Below are 18,466 nucleotides of genomic sequence, written 5' to 3' on the forward strand. Positions count from 1 at the left end.
AACAATAATACCTTAAATGTTTAATAGCAAACGTGCAGGATACATTAGCTCTCTTTAGCAGAAGGATCTCTATCCAGCAGGGGTCAGTTCATATGTCAAATCGTCTCTGCTCAATGAGTCACTAGAAACGGGAATGTTTTATTTGACTCTGCCAACACTGAAAAATGGGGTCAGTGGGCTGTACTAGTAGGAACCATTACAGAAAGCTCTGTTGTCATTCAGGAAGTCTGATGTGCTGCAGCGGCCAATCTGCCTGGCACCGGCAGCTGTCAGAACGCCTCCCTGCTTCATTGCTCACAACTCTACGTGTAACACTCCTCATCCTCCTCTGCCTTCAGTCAGGCTTTACTGCTTTATACCGTGTCCTCATTCATTCTGAGTTGGAAGGGCCAGGGTCTGCACGAGCTGCTTCGTGTGCAGATACAAAGTAAAATCCTAGTGATAGAACTTTCTCTTGGAATCAATACCTGGTGGGGGTTGGAATACTGAATTTATGGTAATATCAACCCATGAAAGAAAACTTATAGTAATTAAGTGGGTAGATTTTGGAATTAGAATAGTTTTGACACCTGGTTCATGTACCCACTGGCTGGGTAAATCTGGGCAAGTTAACTGAACTATGTATGACTTAGTCCCTTTACCAGTAAAATAACAATGATAATAAACGCATAGAATTTTGTACAGATTAAATGAAACGGTGGAACATTTAATATAGTAGTTGCCTACTGTTGCTCTAGCAAATTATCACAAACAGTGGCTTAAAACAACACAACTGTGTTTTCTTACAGTTACAACAGTGAGAAGTCTGAAGGGGTGTCAGTGAGCTAAATTGGTGTCAGCAGGGCTGCCTTGCTTCTGGAGGCTCCTGGAAGAATCCCGAGGAGGCCTTTTCTAGCTCTGGAAGCCACTGGCATTCCTTGGCCCCTAGCTCCTTCCTTCACCTTCAGACCAAGCAGCTCAGCATCTTCAAATCTTTCACTCTGTGCTTCCCTTTCCCATTTTAGGGACCCTTGTGATGACATTTGGCCCACCCAGATAATCCAGGAGAATCATCCGTCTCAAGGCTAGTGGTTAGCAACCCTTGCAACCTCATTCCCCTTTACCATGTGAAGCTAACAAACGAACAGTTTCTGGGTATCAGAACATGGACGTCTCATTATATGTTTGTTAAATCAATAATCCATGTGAAATGCCTAACACTGTGCCTGATACACAGTAGGCCATCAGTAGAGATGTTATTTTTCAGTATTGCCCAGAGTTCACAAATACTTCTTTAGATAATTGAAAAAAAAGAACACAAGCAATCTGGGACATTCAGGCAAATGTGTCTAGTCCATGTGTCGCTGTAGGAGGACAGCACCGGTCACTTCCTGACATTCCCTGGGACTCATGTTACCCTCTCTCCATCTCTGAGCTTTAACTGAATTATCTCCCCCTCTCCTTCGAGCCTTATTTTTGTTAATTATTAAGTATGTGAGCATTATTACCGACACAACCAACATCTCTGGTTGAATATAAAAATTACACATTTTTTTCATGACCACTCAGAAAAATGGGCAGTATTGTTGATTCTGCCCCTTAATATTCTTGGAGATATCTTATCTTCTTAAACTGGGAAATTGTTTTCTGTCAAAAGCCTAAATTGGTCTAGCAAAATTACATTTTCTGTATTATCTATGTTTTTATTGTTATATATTGGAAACATATTGTGTTCTAATATATTTAATAATATTCATAAACACTGAGAAGATTGGAGGCCTCGATATGTTACCGTGTTTTTAAATAATTTTTTATGGTGAAATCAAACCTTGAAATCACCTCAAAGTTGTGAAATAGGCTCCGTTTACTTTTAGCATCCTCCACCCCGTTTTACACCGTGTCACCTGTTTCCCTCTTTATTTTCTCCCTGCTCTTCACCATCAAAGACTCCTCTAAAAAGAAAATGAAAAAACCACAAAAAAGTCATTTGCAAGCTTATTATACAATTAAATTAATGCGTTTGCCTATGAAAGATATTTGCACATTAGATCATACTTCTTACAGAATGACTTCCAGCACCAGACTTGGGGGGGACTGCTTTTATGTTCGCAATGACACACATACATGTGTGTAGAACTAACCCATCATATAGATCTGTGTATGCTTTCTGATTTACATAATCTGGGCCCAATCCCATTTTTTTTAGAAGATTAGGAATTTCTCTATATTATTTGATGCAACATCAATCTGGTTTGCATCCATATACTTGATTTCAATTTATGTCTGCTTTAAATCTCTGCTGCAAGTTAAGCCTGTTTTGATCTGATCTGTATTGTCAATTTGCTATGCATTATGAAGCTGGCATTAAAATTTGTTTTCTACATGGCTCTTTTAAAACAACAGAACACACAATGGGAGGGTGGTGGTATAGTTGCTTGTTTGTGTGATTGAAGCAGAAAACTTGTAATTAGGATTGAGACAAGGATATTTTCTGATTTTTCTAAATGCATCATTGCGATTTCCTCCCCATGCCTGTGGGCTTCATATTACTTAAAAAGATCTAGCTGTACGCTGAGAGCAGTACAGCATAATATCATGTCAAAATGTGGGACATTGGGGATCCCATTTCCTCCGCCTGCTTTTTATTGCTGTCAGTGGTTTCCAGTGTGACTCTTGGTGCCAAATAGTTACGAACAATGTTATCATCAGAGGACAGTGCTTGGGTTTAATGCTTTGCAAAGCTAGAGCTGACAACTCCTACTTTTAAAGTGGATCTCCCGGAATCATGTGCTGTGGCCTCTATTGTCTGTGGAGAGCTTTGACCTTACAGCAAGAGCTGAGTGTGTCGGATGTGCTGTTCAGCTGAGCTAGAACTTTAGTCCTTTGTACGTTCAATGCCTTCAGTAAAGAATTATTCCAAATGTCTTCATTCAATAGGGATATGTAGGTTTTCTCAGCTGCTTTACTTTTTGTATGTGTATGTAAGGCCATAAACTTTCATGAACAATAGATGCAGATATTTTTTAACCTACTTGACACCGGGAGCTATTTAAAGTAAATAAGTTGAAGTGTCATCCGTCCCTGTGGGCAATAGTCAAAGAGCACTGAAGTTTTTTTGAGGGGGACACGTGAAATTTGTGTAAAACACAGAAATATGCCCCAGATCTGACCATTCTCTTTGAAAACCTCTAGTCCAAGTTAAGCCTCCTTTCACCTTTTCTTCAAGGAAAGACTTAAGGAAGGGGATAGAGGTCAGAAGGTGGGTTTATTCTGGATAGGGCAGCAGACTTTTCACAAGTAGACTCTAACTCTGGAATTCTTTTTATAGAAATTTCTGGTGGGCATACTTATGGAAATGATCTGCAGCCATCCATGATCTAAAGTCAGAATGGATAGAAGGGATACTTACATCTTTTTAAAGTTCTTTCTCAGCGAGTTCATAATTTGTCCCTGGAGGATTTTTGTAAGCATTTCTTTTCTTGGCATGTATGAAAACTTTGGTTTTCTTTTTCTAATGAAGAATTCTTAATAGCCTTCCACATAGCTGAATTGGCATTTTCCATAGTTTCTTTTCTGCTTGAGCATTTCTTAATGTAATTAGAAAAATTCAAAGTAGAACTTGTACTTCTTCCTATTTCTGTCAAAGAGATCTTCTATTTTTTTTTTTTTTTTTGTAGAGACAGAGTCTCACTTTATGGCCCTCGGTAGAGTGCCGTGGCCTCACACAGCTCACAGCAACCTCCAACTCCTGGGCTTAAGCAATTCTCCTGCCTCAGCCTCCCGAGCAGCTGGGACTACAGGCGCCCGCCACAATGCCCGGCTATTTTTTGTTGCAGTTTGGCTGGGGCCAGGTTTGAACCCGCCACCCTCGGTATATGGGGCCGGCGCCCTACTCACTGAGCCACAGGCACCGCCCGAGATCTTCTATTTTAACTTATATAGTGTTAAATAAAAAGTTTTAAAAGTTAGGGATGGACACTAATCAGAAATTTTCATTCAAAGGGTTCATTCAACTTGCTATACATCTATACATCTATTCCCTTACAATTAAGTCTTTGAGTTGATTATATATCATTTATCTAAAGAGAAAATGAAGTTAGGAGTAGCCCAGTAAGTTACCCACACAAGCGTGAAAATTTTCATTAATAGGATTTGATTAACTATTATATTCTCTATATTGAGAAAGGTGATATTTTAGATATAGAGATAATTTGGAGGAGTGATTTAATGTTTCATTATATACTGTTTTATCATATGATTTTATATATGTTTGCTTTTAATCTACATGGGGGATTTTATTAAATTCTCTTTATAGATAATTTTCTTAGGAGAAGAGGAAAACAGAACAAATATTAAGTCTGTATAGGGATTGTAAATCCTTAGATACAAATAAGAATATTAAGAACTTTACATTGCTCAGCAACAGCTGCTCTCAAGAGGGTTTTAGTTCTTTGTGTTAGATTTTTTAAAACTAAATAAGATAAAGCAGTTGGGTGAATGAGAAGTAGGTTCCTATTCTGATGTAGTAACTTTTGGGGTTTGACTAAGAAGGAGCAGAATCCACTTGGTGGTGAAGAAATTACTCTGTAAGAAGTAGAGTCCTGATCACAAGCCAGGACTACTGGGGTGTGCCTCTTTTTTCCTATATAACTCATCTCCTTTGGAAAAGGAGAGAGTTCAGTAGAAACTATACTATGGCCCCAAAACAAAATTACTACTTTTGTCTTCATTGCTAAGCTGTCTGGATCCTGAAGGAGAATTCCTTAATCCCTGAGGCAGGACAAGGGCCGGGGGAGAAGGGTGATGGTTCACTGTCATTGCTAACCTCCTTCCCCTTACTCCTGTAAGGGAGCCTATTTATTAAGAGCTTGATGTAATACAAAGACCGCTTAATTTGATTTCCCTTGTGGGTGGATATAAACATTGATATAAACTACTTCCTTAACTCCTGTATTTCTCTAGATAAATTTTGGTTTAATCTGACACAAATAGTACCACTTATCTAAAACATTGGTAACCATATATTTCTATCATCTGGGAGTTATAATTTAAATCATATGACATATAATGATTCCAAAATTTATGATATAATAACATCCTCAGATCTCTGAATTTATATGATACGTGTTTTAATCACTTTCTTCACAGAAAAATACTTAATTTGAGTAATTTAAGAAGTGTTTAGTAAAGGGACTAATTATGAAAATCTAGGCCGAATATAGGGAAATCACAAGGGTAGCACAGAACCATTGAGTCTACTAACATAACTGTCCCTAGGCTGAAAGGGTCTGGGTGTTATTGGTCTAGTGGCATCTGCCCACAATGCGGGACAGCACTCACATATATAAGCAAATATGCATATATGTGTGTTCAACGTCTTGTTATGAAGGTAAAGTGAAGCATTGCCGTAGCATTCACAGAACAAAATACAAACTATCCCAATCTTATAGTTATTTACATTTTCTAAGTTTTCCTTCAGTAAGGAAGGAAATAATAATGACAAAAAAGGTTAAAAAAAACACCCAAACTCTGCCCTATTTATGATATGTTTTTCACCATAAACACCCAAGAGAAAGAAGAGTGGAACAAAAATAGTTCCATGGATACTTTTTCTTCCATTCCTGAGATACTTTGCTAAGAAGAATATGTTCCTACTATGAAGCTAATTTATAGCTTTCACATGAAGGCTATAACCCAACTATAGCACAAGAATATGGGGAAAGGGCCAAGGAAGGGGAAGGGAGGGGGGAGGTTAAGGTGGAGGGAGGGTAATGGGTGGGGCCACACCTATGGTGCATCTTAGAATGGGTACAGGCGAAACTTACTAAATGCAGAATACGAATGTCTACGTACAGTAACTAAGAAAATGCCATGAAGGCTACGTTGAACAGTTTGATGAGAATATTTCAGTTTGTATATGAAACCAGCACATTGTACCCCTTGATTGCACTAATGTACACAGCTATGATTTAACAATAAAAAAAAAATAAATAAATAAAAAAGAAAGAAAAAGAATAGTTCCATGGTCTCTGATGAAACAAAGCTTGCCAGAGTAAGACATCACAGCCTATACCTACAATGAAAGACCTTTTTATCTGAGGTATTTGGGAGCAGGATGGCCAGAATGTCTCACAATGCTTCCTATCCTTGTTTCTTGTGGCCACTATACACATTAAGTGTTCCCTGTAAAATGTGTTACTCTGTCAAAGCCAAAAATTGCATCAGGCAAGATTATCCTGGTAAGGAAGACTTTGTTCAAGGCTATTGCAATAGGGGAGAGAAACTGAAACGCAGTCTGAATTCAACTCCACTGAAAGGGAGGAATTTTGAGAGGTAGGGAGCAGGGAATCTTAGGCCATTTGGACTTGCTAGTTAGCCTTACTCATGACAGAAGTTAGTTTTACAACTTGGAGTAAGGTGCCTGTTGGAGCCAGGCTCCAGCCCTCCCACAGAGATGCAAGGAGAGGGGCACTTTCTTTCTACATGATTATATTCCAAAAGGATGGCTTCCAGGACTGGAGAAAGCAGTCCTGGGTTATAAAACTGGTCAGGGGCTTTTAGAAAGATTTATATTTCAGAAGGTTAGAGGAAGAACTTACAAATTTTCTAAAGTAAACGCTCTAATAAAACACAGGTCAGAGGCACAGAGTTAGGAAGAAGACTGTCTAACGTTCAGACAAGCTGAAGGAATGTCGATGGAGGCTGTCTTGGCTCTGCTCATACACGTTTGTTTTCTCTCCTTTTCTAATCTTCCATTGAGCTTGTCCAGTTCAATCCTTTCACTTTGTGCATTTCTCCAGTTTCCTCATAACTTCCATACACTGTCAGGATATTGATAGCCTGCTACCCCCATCTCTTTGCTTTGATTTAAGATGCTACTTTGCTTGTAACCTTCTTAAATGGTTGGTTCCCCCAAACCATCTGAACCTTGGGATGGGGAGTCAGAGCCCATGACTGCTTCAATCCTACCTTAATCCTTATATAAAATATTTCTCCTTGTTCAAGCTCATACTTTCAGGCTGTGGCAATATTTATCTTCTTGCCCCTGTGTTTGATCAGTCTCTTGAATACAGAAGATTCACTGAAATCATTGTCTTCAGACTGGAGGGTAATCATCCTCACCTCTTATCTTGGGTTATGTTGGATCACCTCAGTGTCTAATCTCAATGCTTAACTTGAAAGTTCCTCGAATTCTTCAGATTTAGTGACTTGCAGCTCATTTACATGCCTGTCATATCCTTGACTTTATTGAAAGCCAACACTATTTTACCTTTTTAAAATCTTAAATTAGAGCATTCCACTCTCTTATCACCTCTCTTACCTTTTCCATTCTTTTGCTTCTGTTATGCCTAATCATTAAGTGTTGGTTCCCTAGTCCCTTTTATTTTCTCCCTACTTTCCAGGACTTTTTGTTTTTGTTGTTGCAGTTTGACAGGGGCCGGGTTAGAACCCGCCACCCTTGGTATATGGGGCCAGCACCCTACCCTCTGAGCCACAGGTGCCACACCCTACATCCCAGGTTACACTTGTCCTCACTTCCAGTAATGTCTGGCTTTAGGTTGTACCTAACTCCCTGGTTTCCTTTTTGCTCTACGACCCTGGTGAGCCTAGAAAACTTGCACCAATCCAAGTATCACTCTTCTATAAACTTTAGGGAGGCTTTCCAAAAACAGGTGGAAAAAAATCAAACAAATAATTGTAAAGTGTAATCCCATGTGAAGGTCCTACATTAGTTTCATAATAAGGGTGAGTACATTGGGTACTTTTTCTTCCATTCTTGAGACACTTTACTAAGAAGAATATGTTCCAGCTCCATCCATGTAAACATGAAAGAGGTAAAGTCTCCATCTTTTTTAAGGCTGTATAATATTCCATGGTGTACATATACCACAATTTATTAATCCATTCGTGGATCGATGGGCACTTGGGCTTTTTCCATGACTTAGCAATTATGAATAGGGCTGCAATAAATATTCTGATATAAATATCTTTGTTATGGTGTGATTTTTGGTCTTCTGGGTATATGCCCAGTAGAGGGATTACAGGATTGAATGGCAGATCTATTTTTAGATCTCTAAGTGTTCTCCATATCTCTTTCCAAAAGGAATGTATTAATTTGCATTCCCACCAGCAGTGCAAAAGTGTTCCCTTTTCTCCACATCTGTGCCAACATCTCTGGTCTTGGGATTTTGTAATATAGGCTAGTCTCACTGGAGTTAGATGATACCTCAAAGTATCATCTTTTGATGATATTTGATTTTCAAAATGCATTTGATTTGCATTTCTCTGATGATTAAAGATGATGAGCATTTTTTCATATGTCTGAAGGCCGTGCGCCTGTCTTCTTCAGAGAAGTTTCTCTTCAAGTCCCTTGCCCAGCCTGCGATGGGATCCCTTGTTCTTTTCTTGCTAATGTGTTTGAGTTCTCTGTGGATTCTGGTTATTAAACCTTTGTCGGAGACATAACCTGTGGTGCATCTTACAAGGGTATATGTGAATCCTAGTAAATGTGGAATGTAAAGGTCTTAGCAAAATAACTAAGAAAACGCTACAAAAGCTATGTTAACTAGTGTGATGAAAATGTGTCAAATGATCTATGAACCAAGTGTATGGTGCCCCATGATCATATTAATGTACACAGCTATGATTTAATAAAAATAAATAAATAAATTAAAAAAAACAAATAATTGTAAAGATTGATGACAACATTAATTGTTGGGTTGGGACCTATACTAATCTCAGAGGGTATTGGTAATCCTTTTAATTGTAATCAGTTTTAAAAACTCTAGAATATTACTTTTCATAATTATTATTTTTTTGTGAAAACATCATTTATTGTGAAACATTTAGAAATATAGGAAAGAATAAAAGTACTGAAATCCCTTATCTTTCCCATAGATAGATAACTCATAACTATCATTCTAATTCTTTTCTGAAGCATTATATACATATAAAGAAATACATAATGCATAACGTATAATATCCATTTTATGATAATAGGATCATACCTAAAATTATGCATATATTTTTTCCAGCTAATATTTTGTCATAGACATTTTCTGTCATTACATATTTTCCATTAACATAATTTTTAATAGTGACATATTGTTTCAGAATAAAGATAGGCTATTTCTCCTTGCCTTATTATTAAAATAGCTGATATCCAATTGTTATTTAGTGACAATGAACACTCTCATAATCTTTGTGTTGAAAGTTTTTTCTTTTTTTTTTGCAAGAGTCATTTTATTTGGCACTTAGGAAGTCAGTGTTGACTGGTTGCTAAATCAGGAAATAATTATCAGTGTTTCTTCTTAGAGTCTTAAATGAGCTGCTTTCAAAATCCATTAAAAATAATTTCTATGGTTTATTCTCTTAATGCTTATTTCATGAGGAATAGAGGAAAGTGTGATGACTGGTTTAACACCAATTTTTTAAAAATTTGAGAATATTAGGGGGTATACATATTTTGTTTACATACTTTGATTTTGTACAGATTGAGTCAAAGTTATAAACGTACCCTTGACACAGATAGTGTGCACTGTACCCAGTAGGTGCTAATTTACCCATCCCCCTGCCCCTCTTCCCTTGGCTTGATTTTCATTGAGATTTAATTCCCATCTGTGCGCTTCAGTGTTGTTTAATCAGTTCCAATTCGGTATCGAGTACATGTGTTTGTTTCTCCATTTTTGTGATGATGTTTCACTTAGATGCATGATTTCCATTTTCATTCAGGTTGTCACAGAAGACACTAGATTGCCATTTTTTGTGGCTGAGTAGTAGTCTGTGATATGCATATATACCATTTTATTAATCCATTTATGTCATGGTGGGCATTTGAGTTGTTTCTACATCTTTGTGATTGTGAATTGTGCTGCTATAAACATTTGAGTGCACATGTTCTTTTTATAAAACAGCATTTTTTTTCCTTTGAGTATATACCCAGCAATGGCATTGCTGGAACAAATGGTAGGTATACTTTAAGTTCTTTGAGATATCACCATACAATTTTCCATGAAGGTTGTAGTCACCAACAACAAGGTATAAGTGTTCTCTTCTCATCCATGTTAGCATCTGCTGTTTTGGGACTTTTTAATATGAGCCATTCTCACTGGAGTTTGGTGATACCTCATTGTGTTTTTGATTCGAATTTCCCTAATGATTAGAGATAGTGAACATTTTTTCATGAGTTTGTTGCCATATTTTCATTTGAAAAGTTTCTGTTCATGTCTTTTGCCCACTTTCTGATGGGGTTGTTTGGTTGTTTCTGCTGATTAGCTCGAGTTCTTTGTAGATTCTGGTTATCCGTCCTTTATCAGATGTATAGCATGCGAATATTTTCCTCCCATTCTGTGATTTTGTGGGTTATGTATTTGCTCTATTGATTGTATCCTTGGCTATGCAGAAGCTTTTTAATTTGATCAGGTCTCATTTATTTATTTTTGTGGTTGCCATGATGTGCTGAACTCTTTGAAAGAGTTATCTACTTCTGGCTAGTTACCTACTTGTGCCTATTTCCTCGTCACCTGCCACATGGCTTCAGCTGAGCCATTCCAGTAAAAATGCTTCAGCTGTACTTGTCAGTGGCATCCCTTTTGACAAATGCAGTGGGTAATTTTTAGTGCTTGTCTGACTAGATCTCTATGCATCCTTTGATGCAAGTGACAGCTTTTTTTTTTTTTTTGAAACACTCTCTTCTGTTAGCTTCCATAACCACACACTACTGGTTTTCCATTTCTTCTGTTCATCTTTAATTGTATTTTTCTAGCCCCTTTCTCTCCACCTGACTTCTACATGCTCGCTAACTGAGGGGACTCAGTCTTGGACCCCTTTTCTTGTCATTCTGCATCCTTTTCCTAGATGATCATATCCAAGTGATGACTTTAAAAGCTAATGATTCTCAAATTTGTGCCTTGGTCCTGCCACTCTCATGAACTACTCTTATGAGTTCTTATGGACCTGAGTATTCAACTACCTACCTAACATCTCCACTTTTCACGGGCATTTTAAAAATAACATGTCCAAAGTTAATCTCTGGATATTGTTCTCACTGAATGCTTCTCTTCCATATCTATTTTTTCCCCTTCTCAATAAATGGCACGCTTGACCCACAGAATCTGTCAGGGTCAATTTGTTCCAAGAAGCAAACTTGTGGCCATTTGTTACGTAGTGTTGTGTATGGCAGTTTGTGATGTAGTCTTCCTGCCTTTTTGTTCCCACAGCGATTCTAAACGTAGAGGACGGAGGAAAAGTAAAACCCTTCAATGACTTCATTTGGCATTTCAAATAAAATGACAATTCTTCATAGAGTCTCTAAGTCCCACATCCTCAGAGCTCTGTCTACTTTTTCAGGCACGTCTCATCTACACTTTCCTGATGTGCCCTTCCCTCTAGCCAGAGCGTGTTTCTTACAGTTCCTACAACATGGCATTTGCTTCATAATGTGACCCCTTTTTTTTTTTTTTTTTTAATTTGGCCGGGGCTGGGTTTGAACCCGCCACCTCTGGCATATGGGACCGGCACCCTACCCGCTGAGCCACAGGCACCGCCCAATGTGACCCCTTTTGATGGTTTTCCAATTAGAAGTGCTCGTCTACAAATCCCTTCTGCTCCTTCTACCTTACGTCTATTCCCTTCTCACTACTTAACATATTTTTATAATTTTTAAACTTGTTTATATTTTCAGTTTCTCCTGCTAGACTGTAATATGCATCAGGGCCAGATACAATGTCTTGTTTTCTTTTGTTTTCCTAATACCTAGCCATAGTCACTGGGATAGAAGGATGCTCCAAAAATACTTCTTTTCTTTCTTTCTTTTTTTTTTTTTTTTGTAGTTTTTGGCCAGGGGTGGGTTTGAACATGCCATCTGCAGCACACAGGGCCGGTGCCCTAACCCTTTGAGCCACAGGTGCTGCCCTTCCAAAAATATTTCTTAAGGGAATAATTATTTCTAAAACTAAGTTTCTGGAAAGTAGAACTGTATGACCATTTTAAAAATTATATATCTTTGACACATACAAATTATATTAATATGCAAAGTAAGACAATTAAGTTTCTGAACTCATCCTAGACCAAGTGCTACAAACCTCATTGCTAAATATCACTATGGTCACCTTTGAAAATCTTCCTCTTAGTCACCTGATGACCATGTTGTACAATAAATCTCTAGAACTTAGAGATTTTTGATATGTACCTTTGAATTATACAGAATAGAGCTTACATCAATTTAAACTCTAGCCTGCAAGGTAGGGGACCATCTATTTAATAGCACACTTATTTTCTTATTATCTTCATTTTTATTTTATTTTATTTTTTATTATTAAATCATAGCTGTGTGCTTTAATGTGATCATGGGGCACCATACACTGGTTTTATAGACTGTTTGACACATTTTCATCACACTGGTTAACAAGTGATCCCATCGCAGGCTGGGCAGGGGACTTGAAGAGAAACTTCTCTGAAGAAGATAGGCGCACGGCCTACAGACATATGAAAAATTGCTCATCATCCTTAATCATCAGAGAAATGCAAATCAAAACTACTTTGAGATACCATCTAACTCCAGTAAGATTAGCCCATATCACAAAATCCCAAGACCAGAGATGTTGGCGTGGATGTGGAGAAAAGGGAACATTTCTACACTGCTGGTGGGAATGCAAATTAATACATTCGTTTTGGAAAGATGTTTGGAGAACACTTAGAGATCTAAAAATAGATCTGCCATTCAATCCTGTAATTCCTCTACTAGGTATATACCCAGAAGACCAAAAATCACATCATAACAAAGATATTTGTACCAGAATGTTTATTGCAGCCCAATTCACAATTGCTAAGTCATGGAAAAAGCCCAAGTGCCCATCGATCCACGAATAGATTAATAAATTGTGGTATATGTACACCACGGAATATTATGCAGCCTTAAAGAAAGATGGAGACTTTACCTCTTTCATGTTTACATGGATGGAGCTGGAACATATTCTTCTTAGTAAAGTATCTTAAGAATGAAATAAAAAGTATCCAATGTACTCAGCCCTACTATGAAACTAATTTTTGGCTTTCATATGAAAGCTATAACCCAGTTATAACCTAAGAATTTGGGGAATGGGGAGAGGAAGGGAAGGGAGGGGGGTGGATAGGCGGAGGGAGGGTGATAGGTGGGATGACAACTGCGGTGCATCTTACAAGGGTACATGTGAAACTTAGTAAATGTAGAATATAACTGTCTTAATGCAATAACTAAGAAAATGCCAGGAAGGCTATATTAACCAGTGTAATGAAAATGTGTCAAACTGTTTATAAAACCAATGTATGATCGCAATAATGTACACAGCTATGATCGCATTAATGTACACAGCTATGATTTAAAATTAATAAAAAATAAATAAATAAATTGTGGTATATGAACACCATGGAATATTATGCAGCCTTAAAGAAAGAGTATTATCTTTAAAATAAATTTTTCCTAATTTGACATTGGAATTATTTTAATTTTCATTTTAGAAGTAAATTTGGTATCTTTCATATGCTTATTGGTCATTTATTTTTCTTATGCAAATTTTTTATTCCTGTCTTTTATTAATTTTTCCTATCATGTTATTTTTATATTGCTTTTAAATATTAAGGATATCTCTTTGTTCATGTGATATTTTGTAATTATTTTTCCTAGTTTCTCATTGCAATTTAATTTTATTGTTTTTAATGAATAGTGATTTTAAAATTTTATGGCATCTGTCCTCAGCCTTCCACTAAAATTGTTCTTATTAAAATTACCAGTGACCTTTGATTGTTATATACAATGGAATTTTTTTTTCAAGATTTCATCTTACTTGATCCATTCAGTTAAAATCCAAGCAATATGGGTTACATTTTACATTTAGAGTCTATATCAATTTAAAGTATCTCTACTATCTCTAAATCATAACTTCCAAAGTCATTTGAATTATAAATGAAATTAAGTGCTACTCAGCAAATTTGGCAAAATTAAATGTGAATCATCAGGTTGAGGCCTTTCAGAAAGTGCCTCTGGTTTTATAATGACAGAAATGGGCCAAATATGGTATGAAACTAAATGACAAACCTGAATCAGAAATCAATTAGCTCCAGAGATTAAGAAAGAGAAGTCTAAGATGCAAGACAGGAATCAGAACATGGGGGCATGTTATAGTTTCTTAGGGCTGCTGTAAGCCTTAAGACTGGATGAAAACTATAGGAATTTATTGCCTTACAGTTCTGGAGGCTAGAAACCCCAAGTCAAGGTGGTGACATGTGGTGTGTTCTCTGAAAGCTCTAGGGAAGGATATTTCATTGCCTCTTCCAGCTGTAGACAGCCTCAGACACTCCTTGCTGATGGCAGCATAACTCTACCCTCGGCCTGCGTCTTCAGATGGTCATCTTGCTTCCGATTAGTGGGGTCATGCAGATTAAGAGGGCAAAAGGAACATCTGTGGGTCCTACAGAGAATGTGAAACTGCTCTCTAAAACCCTTCATCATTCTATTTGCAATCTTAGGTGATTTTTAAAATTGATTATGTATGCATGCCAATTCATTTCTATGAATAGACTAATGTAAGTAGCAATAGGCAGTTTACTATACCACTTTTGTGAGTGATTAAAAAAGATCACATTCTTAATTATTTCTTGGAGGCAAAAATATAAATATCTAAGGATTGGAAATTGAGAATTTAATTTAACTGAAATTGACAATTCAGATTATGTTTAAGGAAGTCTGGAAAAATCTTATCTATGTTGAAGAAGCAAAATTAACTTAATACGTGCAAGTTGTATTTTTCCAATTAAGGCAATGTTGGATTTGGTATTTATTTCTTGTTATGAATTGACCCCAAATAGACTTTGAAGATATTATATGAAATGTCAGAAACCTGACAGCAAAACACACATGGAGTATTAGACGGATGTAATTGAGAGGAATACCAGACCACAAAGAGTTTGTTTAATGAGTGTACAAAACGCATTTTTCAAACTATAGAAGGTCTGATTACACTTATGTCAATTCTTTATAAAATAACTATTGTTTTACTTCATTAGGTCTTAGAAATATAGAACACAGTGAAGCAGAATAGACAAAAGTGAAAACAGAGGAGATTAAGATGCAAGGCAAGTAGCATGTTTTCTCATCACATTTCTTCCAGTTGCACTCAACAGATATTCACTAATCCCTGTCAAGAAATGGGGGCTGCTCTTAGAGGGTGGATCAAAGAATGGGGAGAGTACTCATTTGCTTGGTGAAGATTCCCTCATTATATAAGACCAATTGTCTTACTCAGATCACGCTGCTGTAACAAATATATCATAGACCAGGTAGCTAAAACAACAAACATTTAATTCTCACAGTTCCAGAGGTTGGAAAGTCCAAGTGCAAGGAGCTGGCCGACCCTGTGTCTGGTAAGGGCTTGCTTCCTGGTTTTGCAGATGGCTGTCATTAGTTGTATTTTCACAAAGCAGAGAGCAGAGAGAGAGGAAGTAACCTCTCACATGTCTTCTGATCTGGGCATTAATCTCATTCACGAGGCCTCTACCTTTGTGATCCAATACTACAAGCATACTTTGGAGTCACACAAAATATTTGATTTTCTTTTTTTTAAGACAGAATGTCACTCTGTCGCCCTGAGGAGAGTGCCTTGGTGTCATAACTCATAGCAACCTCAAACTCGTGGGCTCAAGTGATCCTCTTGGCCTCAGCCTCCTGAGTAGCTGGGATACAGGTGCCTGCCACAATACCCAGCTAGTTTTTCTATTTGTAATAGAGACAGAGTCTTGTTCTTGCTCAGGTTGGTCTTGAACTCCTGAGCTCAAGCAATCCACCTGCCTCAACCTCCCAAAGTGATGAGCCACAACACCTGGCTAAAATGTTGGTTTCTTAGTGTATATAAAATTTCTATTTACACTATACTGTGGTTTAGTAAGTAGGCAATAACATTATGTGTAAACATGTACATAACCTTAATTAAAAATACTTTATTGCTAAAAAATGCTAACAGGCATGTGAGCATTCAACACGTTATAATCTTTTTGCTGATGGAGACTGTTCATGGCTGTTGACTGCTCAGGGTGGTATTTGCTAAAAGCTGGGTGGCTGTGGGAATTTCTAAAAATAAGGTAACAATGAAGTTTGGCACACTGACTGACTCTTTCACAAAAGATTTCTCTGTAGCACACAATGCTGTTTGATAGCATTTTACTCACAGTAAAACTTCTTTCAAAATGGACTCAGTTCTCTGAAACCCTGCCACTGCTTTACCAACTAAGTTTATGTGATATCAGAAATGCTTTGTTGTTATTTCGACAGTGTTTACAGCATCTTCACCTGAAGTAACTGCCATCTCAAGAAATCACTTTATCATCTGTAAAAGCAACTTCTCATTCGTTCATGTTTCATCATGGGAGTGCACTAAGTCATTCACATCTTCACAATACACTTCTCATGGTAGTTCCCTTGCTATTTATTCCACATTTGCAGTTACTTTCTTCACTGAAGTCTTGAACCCCTCAACGTCATCCATCAGGGTAGGAATTAACTTCTTTTAAATTTCCATTAATGTTGATATTTTTATCTCTCTTGAATCATGAATGTTCTCAATGGCATCCAGGATGGTCAATCCTTTCCAAAGCGTTTTCTATTAGTTTTTCCAGAAACATTGGAGGAATTACTGTATATGTCAACTAGAGTCTAATGAAATGTATTTCTTAAATAATAAGACTTGAAAGTCAAAATTACTCCTGATGCATGGGCTGTAGAATGGACATTGTATTAGCAGACATGAAAATAACATTAATACCCCATCCATCTTCATCGGTAGTCTTAGGTGAACATGTGTATTGTCAATGAACAGTAATATTTTGAAGTGAATGTTGTTTTCTAAGCAGTAGGTCTCCACAGAGGGCTTAAAATATTCAGTTAACCATGCTGTAAATAGATGTGTTGTCATCCAGTCTTAAGGTTAGCATAATTCTTGAGGGACCCAGGATTTTTAGAATGGTTGAAGAATATTGGCATCAATTTAAACTCATCAGCTACATTAGCCCCTAACAAGAGAGTCAGCTTGTACTTTGAAGCTTTGAAGTCAAAAACAGACTTTTCCTCTCTAGCTGTGAAAGTCCCAGATGGCATATTCTTCCATTATAAGGGTGCTTGGTATAGCTACCTTCCTTAGTGATCTTAGCTAGATCTTGTGCTTGCTATACCTTTTACGTTATGCTTCTTTTCTTAAATCTCAGGAACAAACCTCTGCTAGCTTCCAACTTCTGCAGCTTTCTAACCTCTGTAACCTCCACAGAGTTGAAAAGAGGGCCTTGCTCTGAATTAAGCTTTAGGTTAAGGGAAGGCTGTGCCTGACTTGATCTTTTATATTGAGCACTAAAACTTTCTCCATATCAGCAATAAGGCTGTTTCCATTTCTTATCATTCCTGTTTTCACTGGAGTAGTGCTTTTAATTTTTTTGTAAGAACTTTTCTTTTGGATTCACAATTTTGCTGATACAAGAGGTTCACCCTTCAGTCTATCTTGGCTTTTGACATGCCTTCCACACTAAGCTTAATCACTTCTAGATTTTGATTCCCCTGAACACTTAGAGGCCATTGTAGCGTTATTAATTGGCCTAGTTTCAATATTATTGTTTTTCAGGGAATAGGGAGGCCTGAGGAGAGGGAGAGAGATGGGGGAGTGGATGGTCAGTGCTGCAGTCAGAACATACACAACATTTATCTATTGAGTTCAATATCTTTAGGCATGGCTCACGATGCCACAAAACTATTACTATAATAATTACAATTTTTGAAGTATTTTGAGAATTACCAAAATTTTGACCCAGAGACACAAAGTGAGCGTGTACTGTTGGAAAAATTTGTGGAACTGACTTGGCACAAACCTTTTATTTGTAACAAAAAAGATGTAACCTTTGCAAAACACAAAAAGTGAAATGTAATAAAATGAAATATGCTTGTAACTTCCAAAGATCCTATCTCTAATACTATGAGACTGGGTGTAAGACTTCAACAAAGTCCTGGGGGTACAAACATTCAGCCCATAACACCAATGAATATGAAATAAGTAGAACCATTCCATTCACTTGTATGTTTTCTAGGACCAATATAGCATAAGGAAATTTTAAAATATTCCCAGACTAATGACATCATAATTACTTTTTAGCATATAACTTTGTCTCCTGTATCTATTTAATAGTCCATTTTTTCCTTTTTAGCTTTCCTCAGACTAATGCATGTTTTTGTATATCTTTTGACCAATTTTTATCTTTCTAGTAAAATATTTGCATGATGTATCAGTTAAAATTTTATCTATATTCCAAATTTAATACAATATCATCTATAATCTGCTTGACTGGGGTTCCTCTTTTTCAAAGCTTCAATTTAAAGTTTTCACCTTTGGCTGGGTGTGGTGGCTCATACCTGTAATCTTAGCACTCTGGGAGGCCAAGGTGGGTGGATCACCTGAACTGAGGAGTTTGAGACCAG

Source organism: Nycticebus coucang, chromosome 6 (assembly GCF_027406575.1).
Source record: "Nycticebus coucang isolate mNycCou1 chromosome 6, mNycCou1.pri, whole genome shotgun sequence".
Classification (NCBI taxonomy): Eukaryota; Metazoa; Chordata; class Mammalia; order Primates; family Lorisidae; genus Nycticebus; species Nycticebus coucang.